Genomic DNA, 15928 nt, shown 5'->3' with positions numbered 1-15928 from the left:
GTATGTCGAACTTCGGCATCGTTAGCTTCATTATTATTATTATTATTGTTTTCCTTAATAGACCTTTTTGTTATTATTCGTTATACATATATGTGTAACAAATTAGGTTGGCGTTTCAAAGTAGGACACGGACCAGGTGATTTCGGCCAAATTTTGTGTAAAGTGGCCTTAAGTTTATAAAGTCTAAAGTCACTTGTCACATTGCTGCTATTTAAAGCTGCTCAATTACTCTGTTAAATCTAGTGGAATCAAACAATGTGTTTTTGTTGTGTAAGTATATTTTGCCATTGCAACTTAGTATGGCGCATGGTCACGACAAGCAAGTTGACAGACAATGCGTCAATGGTGATTTTAATGTAGTACAAAAATAAATACAAACAATTAAATAATCCTGACTCACCTCCATGCTTCGTTGTTCTTCAGATTGGCCATATGCAAACACCACGTAGGCTTGAAACTAGCCATATTTCCAAATTATTATGCTTTAAATTATTTTAGAAAAAATCAGAGAATTTACATTTAAGCCCCAAAAAATCCTCAGGATTGCTTACGGTGTGTAGCAGAGACCGATATTTATATTTTTCGTAAAACCAATGCAGTGTTTTTTTTAAATTTTTCAATTTAACTTAGGCGGTCGAAAGTATTATGAACGGATTTTGCGCATTTTCTTAAAAGATAGTCACCTCTAAAGGAAATTGTGCTGCAGCAACAGCCGGCCTTTGTGGCCTATTAAAGATGCTTGTACCTATACGGTCGTGCGTGACTGAGACCGGATTGAACTTGTCGTAGCTGTTTTATTCAATGGCGATCTTGTTACGTTTATTTACGAATGTTTATTAAAGAAGTGCTTGTTAACGCAACATTATCGCTTCGTATTAAAGCTCTTAATGACTTAAGAATAACCCACTTATGTATATTTAGTTTTTTTCCACTGTTGATCTTTCTTGGGGCTTTTGTGACAATCAACCGACGAGCCTATTATTTACGCTGGACTTGATTCCTATAGACATATTCGCAAACGACCTTCTTAAAAACAAAAAATGTTTGGTTCAAGAAAAAAAAAACAAAAACATTAAAAAGTTATAAAATTTTAAGTAATAAAATCTTAAGGGAGTCTGTATAATTTAGCAACGTAATGGAATTTCATTACTCAGTATTATCGAAATTTTCCTATAATTAAATGTTTGCCTTCAAAACCTAAATAGGTGACATGTACATCGAACGAAGTAGACGTAATCTATAAATGATGAAATTAATTTTTGCGTGACTGACGACTGTATTTTGTCTCCATGAATGGGTGTCAGAAAAATGAGCCTCTGAACAGTTAGCTTTCGTTCTGGATAGATCTTTGTTTACTTTTTCATGGTTAGATATTAGTTTGCAGAATGGACCGCTTCTCTTTTTGTATTTTTGCTGTTTTTCTCGGTTACTTTTGATATACGCACACACACACACACACACACACACACACACACACGCACGCACGCACACACACACGAATGTGTATATATATATATATATATGACCATGTAGATATCTTATTTGGTTATTATGCGGCGTAACAGCGACGACTTTATAAGGAGACATCGATTAATAGTCAGTCAAGGCTACGGCTAGTTCGTGTTTACTTCGTAGACGTCTATGTATTGCTTGGTTGAGAGGAAGAAACTTGGCCTGCCCGCCTTGTGGTCGAGTGCGAAGGCATCGACGTTTTTCTATTATAATATCCCATAACCATATAAACCGCTATATGTTCATATTGTATGATCTACACCATTCATCGGTCACATAGTCGCTTCCCTGTTTAAAGCAGTTACATAGGTCTCCAATAGACAGTACATAACTGTGCGTTTACAACCAATCAATAGTTGCTCAACATCTTGATAAGCTGTTAGATATTGGTAAGATTACTATTTTGGTTTCATTTTCGATACAGGACAATGTTCATGCCTGTCTTCTGCTTCGGGACACCTAAAAAAGGAAAAAACTAGGACCCTTTTCTTCCTCTCTGTTGCAGCAATATTGTCTTTTTTTTTCTGTCAGTAGTGCGAATAACGAGATGTCTTCTCGGAATCTTCACATACGGTACGGTGTAATTGCATTAATAACTGGTAGTTAGGGGAATGAAACGACTTTGTTCTCACTAGCGAGCTGGCTCTGAGGCACTAGAATGACACTGCAGGACGAACATATGGCCCTTAAATACGCCATCGATCCCCGTTGGCAAGACACTTTGTTTTTATTAGCTTCAGTTTTATTTTCCAGTCTACTGACTGTTTGCGTTACTTCGCAGAAGACGTTAGTTGATGTAAAAGTAGAATGTCTTCTTGATGGTGCTCGGTACAACGGTTTTTACTCCTAGTACCTTTTGTTCTTGTATATTCATACCGCATGATACAGCTTAGACCTGTTAGAGTGCTTGGTAAACAGTCATATCGACATTTAGCGAGTGGCGTATGGATCAACACGGGTTGCCAATGCCAAATTAGCGCCGCTCTGAGTATTAATTATAATGTGATATGATTTAACTGGATCATGTACTTAATCATACGGTCACACTTCGAGTGACTTGTCACCAGTACAGACACATCGACACACACCCATACATACCACCCTCAAGTTACTCAAATTTAGTTTTTTTTTTTTCTTATCTTTTACCCGTTCATACATTCATGGTCTGTTTCCGAGCCAAGTCCACTGGATTTTCTTCATTGTTATTTGGTTATCGCTGTCTGTTATTTCTCGTTGCTCTTATTATTTGCTAGGTTTCATAAGGTTGGCTGGCTTTTGCTGTTCCGTGTCATTGATCGAACATGCTTGCTCGCATGCAGCAGATTGTTTTGGTATATACGCTATCGGCCGCACCGACGGGGAATGGAACAGGCCTTTCCTTCGGTGGTTAGGACCTGCTAACTGCATAATGAGAGACACGCCTTCCGTTCACAAACCACGAAAAATGATTACGATCGTGATATACATTATAAATATGCCGTATATTCATGTGCAGAGCGTGTATTCGAGTCTATATTTAGGTAGAACCCTTTCGTTTCTCTAGTCTGCACGGACGATTTCAGTGGCCAAGCTTGCCGAGCGGTAAACGCACAAGTGACCCTGCGAGAATACTCGCACTGAACTTCTCTCTCTTTTGCAAGTCAATACGACTGTATCTTGTCTATCGATCAGAAAAGATATATTTTTAGTAGATTTTTTAAAGTGCGTACTATAGACCATTTTTTGTATATTACGTGACATGTTAATATTAATTTAATATTATTACTTCGTCGTGTCGCTTCATTCAGTCGTATCGTTCTCCTGAGTTATGCGAGCTGAATGGTAATACAAATGAAGATGCTGAGCAGAAGCCGACATGTGCTTCGTCGCGCCGGCTAAACGCTACAAAACAGGAGAGATAATAAGATAATAGGTCTAAGGAGAGATAATAGTTCGTAGATAGTTAGTGGTATTTGAGTATAGATATAGAGGATGGAACAGTAGATCTAACATTGGGATAGTTTAAACAACATAATTGAACTGCTGTCATCCATCATCCATTACCGTTGTTGTTGAAATTTGTCTGTTGGCAGCTGTTGTTAGTTGCAGTAGAAAATCTCAGTATCAGCTTCTGTTAGAGAGTCTTGCATTCGGGCGTTCGAGCAGACAGGGTTCTGCTACAGGGGGGGTATACGTCCAACCGAATTGCCGGTGTATCCCCCCGCAAAACGGGGTGAGGGGACCGTTTAGGTAAGAGATGGCGGATCGTATATAGCGTTGCATTGGGACACTGTGACTAGTTCCTATGGGCTACGGGTGCTGGGAGACTAAGTTCGTACGTATAAAGCCGGGTGTGAAAATGGCGTTCGATACCTGCGACGTGTGTAGAGATGTCATATATTTTATGTTGCGCAACTCTGCAAAGCAACTATCAAATATGATAAGTACTGTGGTGTAAAGAGAGGGTGCCATGATCCTGTTGTCGAATGCAGGCATCTCATATTTACGTACATTACGTTCTATCTGAGGTGAACTGGCGCTAGACTTGAATTGAACACGTCTTCTGAAATATGTTCCATAAAACCCTTCGCTACCTGCCTTTTGCTGGTGTTGTTGTATAATATTCTTGGCAACAGGGATGCACAGCTTAAACGTGTTCAAGCATCGGAAGGCTGAAGGTAAATTGGGTGTATGCCAGTGTGAAGTTTCGAAATTTTTGAACACAACGACTTTTCACTTGTTTTGTGATAATTAAAATATAGGTACATTTGCAGCTGTAGTCGATTATTTGCCCTCGTGGTTTGATTTGTTGAGACCAAAGTTCCACACCTTACGAAAGATTGCCATCATCAGCATCACTTTATCTGTCGTCCTTAACTTTGCTGGTGCCTCGGTGGTCCGTTATAGGAGGCCGACGTACCGGACCAGGTAGCGTTCGAGAACCACTTTACATGGGGCGGGATGATCCGACCCGCGAACTGGGGACAGTGTTTGATATTGCGCAAAATCGTCACTATTTCTATAATTTGCACCATAGTCGTTGTCGTCCAATGGTGAGAGTAGCAGTTAGTTTAAAGGTGATACCTTGACTTTCGATGCTTCATAGCTGTGTGATTAAATATTCCATATAGCAATCGCATGTATTAAACCATACTGCAGAACCGAAACCTCGTCTATAACTCTCTCTAGTTTTTATAATGTACATGCCCTATGATAGCTCGGCGTCTGCCGGTTTCTTTTTGCCTAAAAATGTCCTGACAATCCTCGCAGTGGTCTGCTTAATAAGGGAGACCAGTGTCAAACTTCGTTTTCATTTCTCCTCAGGTCAGGTCTGACCTATAGGGAGCTGCTTACTCGATTTTTGACTTTGTAGCAAAAATTATCGTTATTCTTCCTTCGCCGCACGTTTACTACCAAAATGTTTCGACAAACGTCCAGTCGACTTCTTCAGATAGACTGCTTCGTAAATGTTTTATCGCATCCATTCTACTACCATTAATTTCCCTCTATGAAAACAATACGCTACGATTTGCACGATATTTCACATTGGTCGAAAGAAACATGTTGTTTGTCTTTAGAACGAACCCGGATGTACGATCGTGTGTTTTCGCAGAAAATATCTCCTGCTGATTAGAACTATAATATCTGTACAGAAATGCCAACTATAATACAGAACAATAGAATATCTGTGGTCTGTTATGAAGCGGGAACGGTCATGTACACCTATTTGTTCGTATTGTAACACTAATGATCGATTACTCTGTAGGATTCTGTACTATCATAGTTATTATCTCATAAGTGTTTGTTAAGTATATCGTCTGTCCTGTATGGATTGTATCCTGTAGGTGCTGTTCGAGGACACTCTGTTGTCCACGCTGTTATTTATCCTTTATAATAATACATTATCAATATTAAGTAGTTATTTCAATATTACTTATATTTTCGTAGTATTAGTCGTGGATTGTTTTAGCGGTTGCTGGCGTCGGTAACTAATTCTTAGTGAAACAGAGTGGAGTTGTAATGGATATCGCCATCTTTGACGGCTGTACGGGAAAAAGTTTAACGTTAGGGTACGTTACCACGTACGGGATTATTTGCTTTATGTTATGCATTTATGTCTTTTATGATCAATAATACGATAGTGTTTATGTTAAGTTAGAAGGGAGAATGCCAGAAAGCCAGATATAATCACTGTTGTATTAGCATCATTTTTTGTTGTCAGAAAAGCAACTAAGGCTTAGTTAGAACCGACCTTTGATAGGATGAGTTATATGGTAGATGCAAGTAAGCTATATACTACGGGGAATGTAGCGTTGCGTAGGTGGAACAAAGTTTGTGTCAATGATCTTTCACTCTCATGCTTCCTGAATCCGCTGGTCATTCATTGTACCCTTTGTATATTTGCTGTTTGGTGAGTTAAAAGCCGATATAATCGATGCGCTTCGGACCGTTGTTTACTGACATTATTTTCTATAGGACAGTGTCTCTAGTTATGATTGAACCTTTTTTTTTTTTTCTTAATCCCTAAGGCTCGTTGTTGTTATTATTACTATGTTGTCGTTGTGGATATAATTACTATTACCTGTTTTTCGTGTATTCCTAGTTCACGAGGTTGTGCGTTGGAGGCACTGTTCTCGTACCGTATACGGTCGCTATAGTGACCAAGGAAAAAATCTACTAACAGCAATCTTCAGGTTCTATGTTCATAACCAATATCTTCATTTTACTTTAGCCCGTCGTACTATATTCGAGCGTCGACGTAGCTTGTATACGTTTGCGTATGATAACGTGTGGATGGAGACGTCAATTGAACGTGATCTTTAATTTTTATTAACCTCGAGTCTTCTTATGTACCTTAGCTTCTGCACTGCGATTCTGTTGCGGCAATAAGACTAGCTATTAAGCGGATCACTTCATCTCGTACTTACTGCTTTTTATATATTTTGGGAATAGCTAAGTAACATGTAAAGTGGTTCTCGGTGGACTTCATGGACGGCCATCTCTCGTCGTTTCTATTTTTGGTAAACACTGAACATCTATCCAGCTGTTGCCGAAGTTCTCTCAAGCCGTCCAAAGGCATGATCGAAATCATCACATGCTGTTGTTATTATCCTTTTTCTTCATTATTATTTTAATATACTTGACATAACAATGTGTCGTACTGGTCGAGATAAACGTCACAGGAAAGCATGATCATAAATTAACATGAAGGTATCTAGTGACTGTAAGAATAACAGTTTCAGTAGAATTTTTAAATATTCATATATATTATAGTTGTTATAATAATAATTCTAAGTATTTCCGTTGTAAATATTGTAAGTGTACTAGGACTAGTATTTATGAAATATGAGTTTGCTGGAAAAGGTCGTTAATATGCAGGAAGTTTTGTATCCTCCAAGCCCACCATTGAGGCGGTAGCAGGATTACGGTAGTCGTATCATAACCCTACGAATCGCATCTCGCTTATATCAGAATGCCCCTACTACCTGTGTCGTAATTTTGTCACAGGCTAAGCCTCAACTGACTACACGACTGATCCTAACCGTCTGTTTTTGTTTTTAGCGTTTCGTATAATTTCAGGTATAATTCTTTCTTACTCTGCCGATGTTTACTATTATTGTTGTGTTTTTTTATCTTTGGTACTGTGTTTACAATAAGGTTGGGTTCAAATTTTGATTTTTTTTTTGTGTTTTCGTGTGGCCGTTGAGGCTAACGCTGCGATCATGAATGCTGCGTCTCTCCTGCATCTTTGATATTCGCCTTTAACAATCAATAACACTCATGGTTAGCTCTATGACTTAATCACTGTCAATCTCAGATAATTGATCTTGTTTCCATTATGTTTTGTTGGATTTTATTAAAATAGTTGGTGGTTTTTTGCCAGTAGGATAGCTTAATTGCTGAAAACATCCCCAGTATCGCTGGAAGCATTATTTTCGTGTGTGGTGTGACTTCCATTCGGACCTATCCCGCCTCTTGGTTCGTATCGGCTCGCTTCTTGGAACGCTTTCGGCGGATACGAAGAGAGACTCCGAATCACTGGCTTTCAATAATTAAACACCAAAAGCCACGTATTTGTATGTTTGGCCTGAAATGCAGATGGACCGTTGGAAACGGTTTCTGCTAATAAAAAAAATATTTTTTACGTTAATTATTCAGTGACAATAAATTATTAGCACGTATTTTGCTAGTCGGGCGATTTGTAGTTTGTGGACCCAATTTTCGTAGAACTTAGTTGGTTGTGCCTTGCAGTCTCCATGGTGCCTGTCGATTACCCTTGATATACTTTTTTTACATTTCCTATATATATATATATATATATATATATATATATATATATAATAGCTCGGATAAAAACCACCCATTTTATTGTAGAATAATCTATAATGAGCTCAAATGAGCCCATAGAGATAATCGCGATTGCTTGTATATAGCTTTTCCTCAGCAGTATATATATATCCTCTAGCATGTGGAGTGTGTTGATTGTGTGATGACCAGTCTTTCTTTCTTTGTGATAGGTCCGTCTGATATAGACTGTGGTCAGTGGATCAGCAGTTAGCAGGTTTAACAATTTCAACAGCCTGTATTGAAGCTTGCACCTGTTTCCGGAGTTGTTTTCTATTGCTATAATGGTACGATGTGATTTTTATCAGTGTTTTTATTCGGTTTCAGTGAGCTTTGCTACCTCACAGAAATTCCCGCTTGACACTGTCATGATACTTGAATTTCCGTAAAGGGGCATTTCAGTCTGTGGGCTGTTGATGTATATCGACTTCGGTGATTGAGTTCGGATTGCTTACAACTAACTCTATTCGTACTGAACTTCTACAGGACTAGTAGGTTTATCTGACAGATTATGGCTGTCCAATTTTTGCTCTCTTTTGCGACATAAGCACGTCTATTTCGAGGTATATAATACATCATACATTGTATACTGCCGAGATATTCAAATGCCTTATTTGCTTTTCTTCCATGCCGTTACATTATTTGTTTGCGGTTCTGGTTCGAGCAGAAGAACCTTCATCGAGTGCAAACCGAAACCGAAGTAGTATCTGTTTACAAAAGTTCAACGCGTTTACCTTCGGGCCGTTCAAGGTTGAATGAAGGCCACACGATTATGTTTACTAGAAGTTACAACACGGACAAATATGATAGGCAGAGTTTCACCATGTTTGATAATCGTCGCTAACAACAATTATACTCAATGTCCTTGGCGCCGTCCTTGTTACAACAGAAAAAGCGAACGGGGAGCAAAGATGAAACGTTCTGGACAACGGTATTGTTGGGGTGGAGCACAATAGGTAGCAACGAAAGCGTCTTTTCCTAGTCAATTCTAATAGGATCAAGCATATCTAGGAATCTCTACATATCAGATATACTTTGGACAATTTTTCTTACGTGTTGCTTTCGCTGTTCGCGGCTTCGAACGCATTCGTCAAAACCAAAATTTGCAGCATTAGGTTCTTAGTCTTAGTAAAGTTTATTTACTCATACTTTATTCTTGTAGTTTTAAAGCAAGGGCGCGTAACCGTGTTCAAACGATTTAAAAACTGGAAGGCTTATGTTTGTAATTTTATTTTCGTTTAGAAGTTATGTACCCTATGAATCAGTCCTGTCCTTAATTTTTCAACTCTATTTTTAACATCATTAGTTTGCATTTACTGTAAAGTTTCGCTAATAGTTTTTGACGCCTACTATAATAACCAGTGGCCTGTCTGTGAATTTCAAGAGCATCGAAAATTTATTTGTCGTGGTCGTTTTACGTTGGCGTGAAGCTCGTTGTTTTTGGTGCATTATGTTTACTATCTTTCAGTTAGATTTTCAGCTCCGCCCTTTCTTCCGGTTGATGACACTTCAGCGATGGGCGGTGCCGAAGTGCACACAGCATACTTCATTGATCGCATACCTATTTTTTTAAATTTATTTCCATTGCCGTTGTTCCGTTTTGGTGTCTGAGATCTATGCTGGACTTGCGTGTGTTTGCCGGAGGTAACGACAGTTTTTAATTTGCGTGGCCACTGGTAGCGGGTTTCCATGATCAGTAGCGAACGCAATTCCAGGCCGTAAATTGAGCTTGATTGCTCTTTGGGTCGTTTGGGTGTTTTCTCTAGACTGGTCATAGAACAATAAAACATAATATTGTTTACATTCCTTCTACCTCGTAGATGAAATGGTCAAGCTTAACGACATTGCAGTAGAATTATGTTAAGCAGAAATAAACATCATCAAAAATATATCGAAGTACGAGTTAACCCACTCCGATGCGTGAGGATCTGACGTAGGACAAGACAATTGCAGAATCAGCCATATGCGCATTACCGATCCTGCTTCTATCAGAAACAAATGCTTGGTATTAGTCAGGCTATTTATACGATACCTACAATACGCTCGTTTGTTTAGGCACATTCCCGTCACCATTTTGGACGGGATCCGCTAAGAAAGCTTGTTTGCGCAAGTACGTGGCAGGTCGTATCAGAAGTCGTCAATCAAGGCACGATCTTGCGCAATATATTTTGCTCTATGTATTCGGGCAGCAGTGAACCTGTTTGTCTTGTAAACAAAGTCAAAATTGTTGCACAGTTTGTTATTGCATATGGCAATACATGCTCGGCCATGGAGCTATTTCGACAACGTATCAAAATAGATATACGCTTGTAGCATATGTTTCGTGGAATACCATCGACAGGATTATTATGCCGTGTGCGCGTGTTCGAGCTCGTAAACCTAGTCGATTTCTGCATTCTACAGTGCACCGAAGTACGTATCTCTCTACGAAACAGCTGTTAGAATAGTTAGCTTGTAAGTCGTGGGTGGCGTACATTTTCTTTTTCGTTTCAGAAGAAGATCGCTTTACCCACAGTTTGAATTGTTGCTATAGTTGTTCCTTATGTCATAACTGTTCGTCTCTCTGCTGTTGTGGACTTCTTAGTTTATCTGCCATGGAAGCTGTTGTTGTTGTTTTATTGTTGCTGTTGTTTTTGTTATTCTAATAAACAAGCGTTCTTCACAAGGTTCGGAGGGCGTACTCTCGCGATAGAAGTCTAATAGGGGAGCCAGAAATTTTGAATCCGCGAACGTGGTAACTCTACACTATGTTAATCTATGTCTCGTTCCCTGTGGTGTTTGATTTTTTTTTTATGCATATTTGTTTTTTCGGGTGTTATACGTATGTGAGTATTTTAGCGTATGTTGACACGTGATGATCAAGATTTTTGTTGAATACAGCCACCGAAGGCCCAGCTAAAAACATCTATTAATATGCTCGTGGTTTTTCATTCACCACGTTGCTACATCTACGTTCGGCGTGCTGCTGTCTTCGTTGTGGTGGCTGTTTTATCTAGGTGGTAGTGATAGGGGTTCGAGAGTTTGTCTCCAGAAAATGTTGGCTAACGTTGAATGTGATGTAACATAATGTAGGTTGTTACAACTGTAGGACGCTAATACAGGTAGTGTCATTCATCCTGTTCTCCTGGATTCAGGCGCAGGGTCGTTAATTGTTTGTCCGTGTGGTGTTTCATTCTACTTGTCTGTTTAATTCTATTCCGCTACAAGAGTCAGGCGTTGATCGATCGTTGTTCTGCTTAAATCTAACCATTTCTCTAATTTTTAGCTCTAAGTCGTAAACTCGCTGTCTATCTAAAGATGCCTCGCTCCAGGGCCAGGGTCACCTGCCTCCAGCTACATGATGCGATTGGGCGGCGAAACGCGAAGCTAATGCCTGAGTTTCTCTACTAGGGTCCGCTCTTTGTCAATATTAGGTTGCTCGCCCCCGATTTAGCAATAGCAACGTTTGATAGAAGAGGCGGTGCCATCGCATTTACATATTGCTCGGACTCGTCTGTCCACTCGCTCAACTGGGTATCCTTCAAGGACTTTCCATCGCCAAAACGGCTATCGTCATATACATACATGTGTTCTTCGTGATGCTTTTAATTATGGCAATGGCGCCTGCCGTGGCTATTCATGTTGCAGTTCTGCGTGCCATACCATTTCTCAGGCTCGTGCTCGTCCCGTGCACATGCAGTACGCATGTTCATCTACAGCATCGTATATATGTATATATAATAAATCGCGCGGATGGAACGAAAAGAAAGGCCTTAATCATTCGACAGGACTGGCAGCTTTATGAAGTGTGTAGATTCCAAGGCTCAATGACCCATGAGCCAAAGGTATCCGGCTATGATCCTTATTATCAGCACCGTCATTAAGAGGTCTTCATCTTCCAGCCTGTGGGCTTAATACGAACAAAGTCAAACCTGGTCCGCCCTTCGTCTTTTATAGCTCGTTAGTGCTAACACAGAGGAACAAATATCGACCGGATTCTGTCGGTCGGGTTCGAGGGTGTGAGCTCTATGTCACCCTTCGTCGTTGATATCGTTGACCTTTCCCTCTGTTTGTCCTTAAAAAGAAAAATGTAATTTTGTAATACGTTTCTTTATCATATCTCGCGTTAAAAGCTATGTAAATGACCATTAGAGACCCCTTCCCGGCTAATCAATAATAATATATTATTTGAAACAACAAAGAGACTAAACGATTAGAGAGGGCTTGTCAATCATATGACTTCCAACCGTCCTGTCCATTGAATTAGGATTGTACACGAGGATTTAGATAGGGGCGTGCGCTAACGGCTTCTCGAGACTGCACCAAAATATATGGTACGAGGGGCGACCTGGACAACTTCGAATAATGTCGAAAAGCCGGGACGAAGGGCTGGTTTACAAAAGAGGCTCAGATCTAGCGCCTGGCACCCCGAAGAAAGCTTTTGCTGAGCAGCCGGGCTAACAATCGAAGACGGGCGGCTCAAATCAACAAGCGAAGGGCGTCGTCGTCGCCGTCCAAGACCTGCCTGCTGGTCTTGTACAAGTCCAGAAAACGTTTCTGTCGAGAAGCGTGTAGCGAGGCCAGAGGCATCCGGCCTAGGAAATGAGGTTGTGTTATTTACTATTTCTACGAAGTCTTCTTCTGGGAGTCGTCGCAGTTTCTTTGTTGGTAACGTTTAGACTTCAAGATGATCTTTTTTACTTTGTTTGTCTTTGTCGAGGGGGGAGTTTTGGAGGCTAAGTCAGAACCAAGTATGCAATGGTCTACGTTCGTCGTAGTAATAATAATTGTTGTAGTTTTAGAAAGAGTAGTTAGGACGTAGCAGAAATTGCAAATGTATAAATAGATATTAAGTGGATAGATCATCGGTCGGTATCATTACAGTCGACATTATGAGCTTCAAATGCTACGCGCGTTTTCCAAGAGTATGTGTATGTGTGTTCGTGTGGGCGCAAAAAAAGTATTAGTTCCATCAATCGAAAATTTCTAATTAAAATTAATTTATCACGTTAAGCTTAAACGTCTCTACCAGCTTTCATTATATGATTATCCATAGGATACACATGATAGTTATATCACAATATAATTACATATTGAATATATTATGTGCATTTCTTACTTCGCTGAACCCACTTGACAACGGCAATAGGAGCTGACCATTTTGTAAGTGCATCGATTGGAAGATAAGAACATTTTATCTGTCTTTAAGAAGATAAGAACGTTGCTGTCTTGTGTGTACAGACCTATTGAAGTCCTATTATTGGCATCCTTATTCCCATAGAGCGGATAGAGGCCTCAATCTGAACCACATTGAATTCACAGGTAGAGACTGACAAGCAAGGGAGAATATAACGTAAAAGTTTCTCGAAATTAACGAAAGGAAAATTTCTTTAATTAATAATAAGAGAAGGGCTATACGCATTCACCTACAGTATAAAGGGAAAATGCTTGAACCGAAAAGCCGGGATGTACCGGCTGATGTAGTCAATCTGAAAATTTCATTGTTTTTTTGTCCGATTACTACTGTGTGTGTCGTTCTCATTCAAAGTAGAATGTTTGCTTTCTATTAATTGTCTTTTATTACATTTCTACAGTTCACAAAGTCAATATTATTATTTTCATGTTTCTATTGTTTTTACTAACTTTGTTTTTATTGGTTGGCTGTTAGTCTGTCGTGTTTGAATGTTACATTTATCGTAGTTTTGCGCTTATTGATTATTGTTATTATTATTACTGTTATTATTGCATGTTTGTTTAGTTTGCATTTTCGTCTGGTTCATTAAGAGATAGAGTAACCCAGTATGGCAGTTTGTGTGGTTCGTAATAACTCCATGCCTTAGTTTTCTCTCTATCTATTTCATCTCCTTTAGCCGCCTGAACTGTGAAAGAGGTTCCGCCATCCAGCAAACGTCAACAGCGTTGCGCGTCCGGATTATATTAATTAGTTATTATATACGATCTTAATAAAGATATGAGATATTTCGTCGTCTTTCTTAACGTGATCGTCGTCGTCGTCGTCGTCGTCGTCGTCGTCGTCGTCGTCGTCGTCGTCGTCGTCGTCGTCGTGGTCGTCGTCGTTGTCGTTGTTGTTGTTGTTGTTGTTGTTGCTGTTGTTGTTGTTGTTGTTGTTGTTGTTGTTGTTGTTATTGTGCTTAACTTGTAAAATTGTCATTTCGTTAAAATGCAGAATACCTCGGACGCGGACACGTTGCTGATCAGTGATAGTGACGCGTGTTGCCTCGATGTCGAACGATCTGAGGTTATACTACTATAGGCTGGGCCACACAGACGCCATGATCCAGATACAATGATCGGCACGCATCGCACCCGTGTATCTATTTCAATCTTTTATATTTGTCTGTATTATGTGTTTTTTATTTTTTTTTTTCATTAGGTAGTTTTCTTTCAGCAGCTCTGCTCTTCTTGTGGAGTTAGCTCTGACTCAAGTTTTGATTCTCCTGTTGTCAGTGGTTCGTTAGTATGATTTCGTCGAGAATTTTCTAACGTTTAACATTCTCTTGTACCGTCATTTGGCCTGATCGTGTGTTTCTTGTCGTGCGCTCGTAAAAAGAAAATCGAAAAAAGAAGAAAAGAAAAGATATTATGTAGTATACATATAATGTCTATTTTTAGCAAATTGTATTGTTGGAAGTGTAGACACGAGTATCTGGGTGTTACACTGGTTGTAATATTCAGTGGTGTTCGTGCCGTACTTAGCAACGATATTTGGAGTATCGTCGTTTTTCTTTGTCGCGCAGGAGATATAGCCTTTGCTTGTCAACCGTAAACGTCATACCTTCTTCTTTCCCTTACCCCTCACTCTTTTCCCCCCATCCCACCTCCTCTCTCTTAGTTTCGACGCTAGTCAAGCATGTATTAATTTATTATAATTGTTCGGGATAATTTCCATATGGTGCTATTATTATGACTGTAGTTCATGGGGCCGTTGTTTCTGTCCGTTTGTCTATCGTGTTTCTCCGTGGGCGCTTTCCCTATGAGTAACAGGAATTAGCATAATTATTTTGGCTTTAGTTATTACCACCATCATATGCATATGCATGGGCATTTTTTTTCTTGCCTATTTGGTCGTCAGCTTGGCTTGATGCGAAACCTAGGATGACATTGACGTCCGCATGAAGCTATTGAAGGTTGCGTGGCACAGGAAGAAATTTTAACAATGATTTCTTTCTTTACCCATTCGTAGCATATGAAAAGTATGCTAGTACGTGCTGAACGCACGTCGGTAACAACTATCATAGAATTGACCAAAGGGAAGTTCAATCGTCGGCATCATCTACCAGAAAAATGATTGACACCGAACGTAGAAGATTGCTATTGTTGTTACCCTTCTTGTATCCCGGTTCAAGTTTGTTGTGTAACATTGTAACGTGTTACAAAGCGCGATAAAGAAAATATTGCATGACGTGGCAGTTTTTCGCTACGGGACTTTTCAGTTTAACTATACTTTTTTCTATTATATGTATCATCTACCGTAGTAGCGCCGGGGGGGCTATAGGTTTTTCCTTTGGATGCGCTATAGATTTTTTACTGCCATCTGGGGGCAATTTACTTGACACGACAATTAACATTAGTGCCCCACTATGCGAGTCAGTTTGATTATTGTTCTTGTCGTTGTTTGGAGAAGCGGGTGCTTATTGTAGATACCTTAAGATATCATCGACCCATATATATATATATGTGTGTGTATTTGTCTCTGTCTGTACGTATGCATGTATTCCTCTATACTTTATGTGTAAGCCAAACTCAGTGTACGAGCTCCTCGCAACATCAACATTTACAAAGCTCAATTGGGGCTATAAATTCGTGTCGAGCAGAAGACGGAACTTGTTGGGCTAATCGTTATGTGGGCCTGTTTGTGAGCATATGAGTCGATCTACCAGTTGAGAAAAGTACTTGTCAGTCCGGAAGCTAAAGGAAGAGGATTTCGTGACTTTTACAAAGAATGGTGACCTTTATGCTTGCGTTAGAAATCGAACAACTGTGTAGGAACCAGCGAACGCCATGTGCTTTGCCCTGTTGACATCCTTGTTTGCTAGGAGTGGTTCCATCAACAATCAGTTGTCATCATTATTATCGAGAAATATTCATCGTA

Source organism: Varroa jacobsoni, unplaced genomic scaffold (genome assembly GCF_002532875.2).
Source record: "Varroa jacobsoni isolate VJ856 unplaced genomic scaffold, vjacob_1.0 scaffold_578, whole genome shotgun sequence".
NCBI lineage: Eukaryota > Metazoa > Arthropoda > Arachnida > Mesostigmata > Varroidae > Varroa > Varroa jacobsoni.
This window is presented reverse-complemented; position numbering follows the sequence as displayed.